The sequence below is a fragment of the Mus caroli genome, chromosome 16 (genome assembly GCF_900094665.2).
Source record: "Mus caroli chromosome 16, CAROLI_EIJ_v1.1, whole genome shotgun sequence".
Classification (NCBI taxonomy): Eukaryota; Metazoa; Chordata; class Mammalia; order Rodentia; family Muridae; genus Mus; species Mus caroli.
This window is the reverse complement of record NC_034585.1, coordinates 75,939,073-75,948,069: the sequence shown is the minus strand read 5'-3', so window position 1 is coordinate 75,948,069 and position 8,997 is coordinate 75,939,073.

Here is an 8,997-nt window from a genome sequence, read left to right as displayed (position 1 = left end):
GGAGATAATATTACTGGAAGATCCAGCAATACCTCTCCTGGGCATATACCCAGAAGAAGTTCTAACTGCTGATAAGAACACATGCTCCACTATGTTCATAGCAGCCTTATTTATAATAGCCAGAAGCTGGAAAGAACCCAGATGTCCCTCAACAGAAGAATGGATACAGAAAATGTAGTACATTTACACAATGGAGTACTATTCAGCTAATAAAAACAATGGATTTATGAAATTCTTGGATGAATGGATGTATCTGGAGGATATCATCCTTAGTGAGTTAAATTCTTTCAAGTGCTTCCAAAGCAATACAGTGCAGAATGGTCAGTTTATTCACATGTTCTGGTACCAACTTCTGCATTAGTTACTTTTCTGTTGCATGCTACAATGTCACAAGGAAGATAATATATAGAAAAAAAAAACAATTATTTATTTTATTGTTCCAGAGGAAGAAGAGTCAGTCATAGTGGTAAAGCATGGGGGCAGGTGATAGGGAGAAACTCCTAATCATGTGTTTGTGTCATAAAGCTTCTACTAAACTTACTTAGGCAATATTATTGCTAAAAGTAGTATCCACCAAACAGATCTTTAGGAAGGAAAAATGTTGTACCTCTAATGTACATAGCATGCCTCTATCGAATAATGAAAGGGGAAGGCACTGGGTGAGGTCTGCCATTCATTCTTGGTTGTTCCTTCAAAAGCACTCCCATCCCTCAAATGGGAATTCTGATGACAATGTCCTTAATATAAGAAATTTGGCAGACTGAAAAGAAAAAAATCGTTAATAGGTAAATAGAGGACCAAAGCTTGATAATTCTTGACTCAAAAATTCCCTTAAACCATGGGAAATATCTCTTAGTCTATCATTAAGGGTCAACTACCTCTAGCAATGATGTCTATCTAGTTCAGTCAGTTTAAACAGTTGGTACCAGCTCAAAGACTCTCACCCTGATGATTGGCACATAGAATCTGCCTCTTTAAAATAATTTTCTCTTTGTTCTTCCTCCATTACCTTTAAGAGCTTGACCAAATTGATCCTCAATAAACCTTTATTTCTGCCTTGTTGTGTGTGTGGCTGAGGGCTCCACAGAAATACGGCAGGCAGAAAAACAAACTGTGAAGAGGTGAACAGGGATATGTGATTTAACCTGACCAGATCAGCCAGGATGGATCAAACTTTGAGGGACTCTAATGCCAGACAGTTTATTTTAATCATATAACAGTACAATTTGGAAAGAAGTTTCCAGATAACAATAATTCCCATTCCAGGTTTCCAAGCAATTATTCCAAGTCCAGTTACATAACATAGCTTAAGGTGTGACTATATAGAAACTCTTTTGTAAAGTACATATGGCTTTGAAGATGGGTTCTGTTGCATAAGGGACCAGTATTTGGAATAGTCTCTGAGATAGCATATAGGTCAACAGGCAATTTACCCTAATGATGGGCTCTATTACCTGGGAACTAAAGGGAAAGGTCTAGGGAGATATCTTGGGATAATTATTCTAGATGATTTTGGTGAAGTTTGACTCTACTGATAGCAGAAGGTCACCAGATTATCAACCACATTCACTCTCAACTTTCCAAATGGAAAGCATGTATTTTAGCTCCTTCACTGAGGAGATACCACTACTTATATAACATATCTGATATCCCTTATGATTGAGCACAAGGACCTCTGTGGACCCAACATCCAGGTATACAGTGGTAGAGTTGGGTGGGTGGTTTCTCTGCACCCTCACTTACACTGGTGCTTTATTAAATCCTTATTCTATTGGCAGAAGAAGCATAAACATGACAGGCAAGCAGGCAAGCTTTGTGGAAGGTTGCCTCAGTGATTCAACCGTGGGTTTTTGTCCCAGAGAGCTTTAATACTATTTTTGCCTTGCAGATCTCCTCCATAAGTCCAAACATCCAACACTTGGAATTTCGGAGACATACTTAATTATAACTTGAGGATATGAACTGTGGATGATAATGAGGATTTCGGTTTAGGGCTGGTTTCCTTTTATGTATGTGCCAGGACCAGTAACTCTGTATTATTAAGGATCTGGTCCTTTATTAATCCCTAAGTGTTTACTGTGATATTTCACTGAGAACTCCCTAACAACATGGAAAATGATGGAGAAGCGGGAGGCATGAAGCTTTAAATTCGGGAAGCTGCACTTCCAGTGACATGCGTTCTCCAATAAAGATGTACTACCTAAATCTCTCCAGACAGTTCTGGCACCTGGGAAACAGGATTCAAATGTTAGAGACATTTCCCATGTATACCACCACATCTCACCTGTGACCCTATCTGTAGGGAATTATTTTTATTGTTTTAACTGAGGTGGGAAGCCAGACATATCTTCTGGCAGAGGTAATATGAATCAGAATATACCCTTACTCGACTACATCATTTATTTGAATTGATGTGAGTATTTTAATAAGAGCAGTAGGAAAAATAAGACACAAACGTTTCTGCAAACATTCTGATATTTCATAGAAAGCTTGAGTCTCCTAGATGTATTTCATGATCAGGATAATAAGCAAACTTTATCCAATCATATATTCACTCATTATGTAAACATGTGTTCCTTTTATGTTTTTCTAGAAGTGAGATATAAATAGGCAATACTATAAGGATATAAAGAATACTAGACAAAACATTAGAAAATTAGAAAATGCAGATCAAGTTTTATGCAACATATTAACAACAACTATAACCACCTATGCACAAGAGGTTTGAGATAGTCCACTTATGAAGTAGAAAAAGGTGTACCTTTTCAAATATTTTTGTTAATTGCTAAGGATAATTACTGTGTTAGTATTTTCCATATGGAAAGAAAACCAGCAATTGCAATTAGCAAAGAACTACTATAAATGTTTTTTTTTTCCTCACTGGCAAAGCAACAGCAAGAGAGAAAGAAATAGAAAGAAAGAAAGAAAGAAAGAAAGAAAGAAAGAAAGAAAGAAAGAAAGAAAGAAAGAAAGAAAAAAGAAAGAGAGAGAGAGAAAGAAAGAAAGAAAGAAAGAAAGAAAGAAAGAAAGAAAGAAAGAAAGAAAGAAAGAAGGAAAGAAAGAAAGAAAGAGAGGGGGGAAGGGAGGGAGTGAGGGAGGGAGGGAGGAAGGAAGGGACAGGAGAGGAGAGGAGAGGAGAGGAGANGGGAGAGGAGAGGAGAGGAGAGGAGAGGAGAGGAGAGGAGAGGAGAGGAGAGGAAATAAAACAAAACAAAGCCCTCAGACTTCCATGACTGATCATGCTACTTCCTTGTTAAAATTCTACACTAGATATTTTAAAAACAGGTTGGTGTTCTCAAGTCTAGTTTGGTCATAAGTTTTTGTCCTGTTTGTTTGCTCAAGGGTTAAATATTTTTGTCCAAAAACTAAAATAATCTTTACCATTTTGTTCAGTGCAATAATTTCCAAGCACTTCAAATAAGAAAATACTTGTCACCTCAAGGAATTAATTGATCTCTTCATTTTAAACATAGGTGCTAACATTTCCTTCATATTACAAGGGTGACAGGAATGAATGATGTTACGACCTTCACATGTGGTCTGACTTCACTTGTAGGAAACTTGCCAACTTTTATTTACATTGAAGAAGAGACATGAAACCAGGGGGGGATAGGAGTACGTGAAGAACATCCATTATTTTTAAAGTGTCAAATTACAAATTTAAGCAGAGATACAGTTTTATATAAAGATTTCTTTAAAGGTTAATCATATATTGGTGCTTGTGAAAATTTACAAGTTTTAAAACGAGATGTTCAACTTTTATTCTTTAAAGGCATATGCTCACTGTTGAATTAAAATGAGGTGACAACATAGGCATTTAAGAAATAATACTTTATGAGATGCAAGATGATGTCATTAGTGGAAAACAAGCAATTATATACCACAACATATACTGGAGATGCATTACAGTGCTTCTTCACAAGAAAACCCTCCTCTAACAAGCCAGACCTCATACACACATCAATAAAGAACCTTCAGAATATCCATGACAGCTAAACAAGAGTGCTAGTGGGCCATGTAAAAGAGAGAATTATAACTCTTGTTAAGGTAATAAAATCTATATTTAGGTAATAGCGATGATATAGAGTCCAAATCAAAGTTCTATGGTTCCCTTTAAGATGAAGAACCCAACACATAACATATACAATGTATATAATAAAATATTTAATATAATGCATTCATAATATACATAGTGCATTATGATCACATATGTAAGTCATTAGTTTCAACCTCCTCTCCAACATCTACTAAAATTCCTCCCAATAAGTTCCTTTTCGACTTTCATGTATTTTCGGAGTGGGTGTGTAGTCACGTGTAACCCACTGAGTTTAATTAGGGTTCTTCACTTGAGTATTGGTTGAGTTATTTACTGGAGCAAAACATAGAGCAGTATAAGAATAGGGTATAAAAGTGGATGGAAATAAGACCTATAGTTAGTGATCATGGCAACGTCATTATCAAGAATAGTCAGAGCAGCAAAACTAAAGTTGGATCATAAAGTAAAATATATTTTTCCAACTTAAATTGTCTCCACTGAAAGCATTATAGTGTCATTCAATATCTGCATGCTATCATTTTCAAAGTTTTTTATAGGACAACAGTAAACAATTGACATGTGTTACAAACACAGTCTTCAGAGGCAGCCAGGATATTACAGTATAATTGAGTTGTATTCAGTCTTACTCAAGTTTTTGGTTTTTTGTTTTGTTTATTTGTTTTTTGGTTTTTTGTTTTTCCAATCTGAGGCATTTCTTGCACAGCTCTGTGTTAAGTGTTCTTATAAAAATCTGAGTAAACTTTGTCTCTGTAACTCCTTCCATGGGTGTTTTGTTCCCAATTCTAAGAAGGGGCAAATTTTTCATATTTTGATCTTTGTTCTTCTTGAGTTTAATGTGTTTTGCAAATTGTATCTTGGGTATTTTAAGTTTCTGGGCTAATATCCACTTATCAGTGAGTATATATCATGTGAGTTCTTTTGTGATTAGGATACCTCACTCAGGATGATGCCTTCCAGGTCCATCCATTTGCCTAGGAATTTCATAAATTCATTCTTTTTAATAGATGATTAGTACTCCATTGTGTAAATGTACCAACTTTTTCTGTATCCATTCCTCTGTTGAGGGACATTTGGGTTCTTTCCAGCTTCTGGCTATTATAAATAAGGCTGCTATAAACATAATGGAGCATGTGTCCTTCTTACCAGTTGGAACATCTTCTGGATATATGCCCAGGAGAGGTATTGCGGGATCCTCTGGTAGTACTATGTCCAATTTTCTGAGGAACCGCCAGACTGATTTCCAGAGTGGTTGTACAAGCTTGCAATCCCACCAACAATGGAGTGGGAGTGGGTGTGGGTAGGGGAGTGGGGGGGGGAGGGTCTGGGGGACTTTTGGGATAGCATTTGAAATGTTAATGAAGAAAATACTTAATTAACAAAAGGTGAAAAAAATAAATAAAAATCTGAGTAAAAAGGCTTGGCAATCACAAGTTTTGCTGTACTCCACAAAAATCTACTCCAGACAGGGCTCAGAGTATTCCACTCAAAAAGCAGATGGGGTAGGTGAAGGACTATTGCATCCTGAAGAGCCCTTTGGGGTAATGCCTACAAGGGAAAAGGTAGCCTTTTTCTTCAGTAGTGTAGCCACTGGGTAGTTGCCCTTGCTCCAGTAAATAGCTCAAAGTCTACTCTGTCAAGAACCCTTATTAAACTCAGTGGGTTACACATGAATGCACATCCACTCCCAAAATACGTGAAAGTAGAAAAAGAAACTTTTTGAATGAATTTTATTGGGTATTGGAGAAAGGATAGAAATTAAAGAGTATCTCCATGTGTATTCTTTGGTTGGTGACCTGGGAGCTCCGAGGGGGTGCGGGGCTGGCCTGTCATTCCCTGCATGGGGCTACAAACTCCCTCAGCTAATTCAGTCCCTTCTCTAACTTCTCCATGGGGACCCCTGCACTCAGTCAAACAATGGTTGGCTGCAAGCATCCACCTCTGTGTTTGTCAGGCTGGCCGTTTCCTTCAGTTTCTGCTCCACATCTTGCCTCCATATTTCTTCCTGTGGGTATTTTGTTCACCCTTCTATGAAGCACAGATGCATCCACATTTTGGTCTTCCTTCCTCTTAGGCTTCGTATGGTCTATAAATTGAATATTGGGCAATCTGAAGTTTTGGGCTACTATCCACTTATCAGTGAGTGCATACCATGTGTGTTCTTTTGTGACTGAGTTACCTCACTCAGGATGATATTTTCAATTTTGAATGTCAGGGTGGGAAGACAGGAGTGGGTGTATGGGTGAGAAAGCACCCTTATAGAGACAGGGGGAGGGTGGATAGAATAGGGGGCTTCCAAAGGCAAGACCTGAAAAGGGGAAAACATTTGAAATGTAAATAAAGAAAATATCCTATAAATAAATAAATATAAAGATACATTGTATCTATCATGAAATTGTCAAAAAAGAAATTTAAGTATGCTTTGACTATAATGAAACTGATATTTTAAGAGCAAAAGACAAAAGAATACAAAGGGGTGTGTGTGTATGTGTGTGTGTGTGTGTGTGTGTGTGTGTGTGTGTGTGTGAGAGAGAGAGAGAGAGAGAGAGAATTTCCTTAAACCTCTAACAACAACCATTTCCAAAGAGTTCATTGAATCTCTGATTTATTGTTTTCTTTACTAGAGAGATAAAATTATTGACTTGTGCTTTAGATAAACATAGCTAGCAATTGTCCATTAAAATATGAACTTCTGAAATAAACAACACAAAAATCAGAAGTATGACAGAAATTCCCTTGTAGCTGAAACCAGTATTAAATCAGAAAATAATGCATAAATCGATAAAATGCCTTATTACTTGCTATCAGCATAAATTTGGGAGAAACACATCTTTTTCTTCTGTAAACCAGTGGATTTTATTAAATTTTAGAGAACAGATTAGTAAAGTGCATTAGGGTAAATTGTGTAGACAAAGATATAGACATGGTACAGACAGTAAACACGTGATCTTTCACTATTGTCACAAGTACTATCCATCTTCCTGTGATATTTGTAATTTAACAGCAATTCCATTTATCTGTTTATATTCTTGTGGTATAGACATGCATTACTTTTAGTTTCCACTAGTGGATAAATTCTTTTTTACTAAAGTATTTTATTTATTTACATTCCAAAAGTTGTCCCTCTTCCCCAAGTTCTTCATCCCGTCCCTCTTCCCTTTTGCTTCTGAGAGGGTGCTCCTCCACCCAACTACATCAACCTCATCTCACCTCCACCAGCATTCCTCTTCTCTAAGGCATCAAATTTCTTACAGGATTAAGTAATAGTCTCCCACTGAAGCCATACTAGGCTGTCCTCTACTACATATGTGCCAGGGAGAACGGACCAGCCCATGTAGGCTTTTTGATTGGTGACATAATTTCTGAGGGTGACCAGAGGTCCAGGTTAGATGAAACTGTTGTTCTTCCTATGGAGATGCTATCCCCTTCAGTTCCTTTAATCTTTCACCCATCTCTTCCATAGGGGTCCTCAGGCTTAATGTTTGGCTGTAAGTGTCTGCATCTGTCTCAGTCAGCTGCTGGTAGAGCCTCTCAGAGGACAGCCATGCTAGGAATCAGTGATAGTGTTGGCTTTTGATTCCTGTCCATAGGATGGATCCCAAATTAGGCTCATCAATGGGTGACCTTTCCTTCAAACTCTGCTCCATTTTTGTCCCTGTATTTTTTTTTTAGACCGGAACCATTCTGGATTAAAAAAAATTAAAGGTAGATTGGTGGCCCCATCCCTCCCCTGGGGGGCAGATCTACTTAATAAGGGTGGGTTCCTCAGGTTCCATTCCTCTCTGTTCTTCAACATTTCAGTTAAAGTTATCCTGACTGAGTCCTGGGAGCCTCTCACAAGCCAGGTCCCTGGAAGTTTCTAGATATTCCCCCTGCCAACCTCTAGGAATTTCTAGATATTCCCAACCCCCCCCCCCAACTGCATCATTTCTATTCATTCTCCTGGCTCTCTGGGCTTCTTTCCTGTATCCCCCAATACCTGATCTTGTCCCCCTTTTCCATTTCCTTCCCTTCTTCCACCTAAGTCTCACCTGCCCTCTGTCTCCCATGATTGTTTCCTTCCCCCATCTAAGTGAAATTAAAACATCTTCACTTGGGCCTTTCTACTTGTTACACTTTTTATGGTCTGTGGGTTTTATCTTAGGTATTCGGTACTTTTTAGCTAAAATACACAAATCAGTGAGTACATACCACATATGTCCTTTGTGTCTCAGTTACCTCACTCAGCATGGTATTTTCTAGTTCCATCTATTTGCCTGCTAATTTTATGATGTTCGAATTTTTAATAGCTGAAAAGTATTTCCACTGTTTAAAGTAACCACATTTTCTGTATCCATTCTTTGGTTGAGCGACATCTGGGTTGTTTCCAGCTTCTGGTTGTTATGAATAAGGCTGCTATGAATATAGTGGAACACATATCCTTGTGGTATAGCTGGGCATCTTTTGGATATATGGCCAGGAGCAATATAGCAGAGTCTTAAGGTAGAACTATTTCAAATTCTTCGAGGAACCATCACATTGATTTCTAGAGTGGTTGTACCAGTTTGCAAACCCACCAGCAATGGAAGATGTTTCTCTTTGTGCACAAACTTACCAGCATGTGTTGTCCCTTGAGTTTTTAATCTTAGCTATTCTGACTGGTTTGAGGTAGAATCCAAGTGTCTCTTTTTGATTTGCATTTTCCTGATGACTAAGAACGTTGAACAATTTTTTCTTTTTTTTAATTAGATATTTCCTTTATTTACATTTCTTTTTTTATGTCATGCTTTTCTTTTTTTTAATTTTTAATATTTTTATTACATATTTTCCTCAATTACATTTCCAATGCTATCCCAAAAGTCCCCCATAGCACCCCCCACTTCCCTACCCACCCATTCCCATTCTTTTGGCCCTGGCATTCCCCTATATTGGGGCATATAAAGTTTGCAAGTCCAATGGGCCTC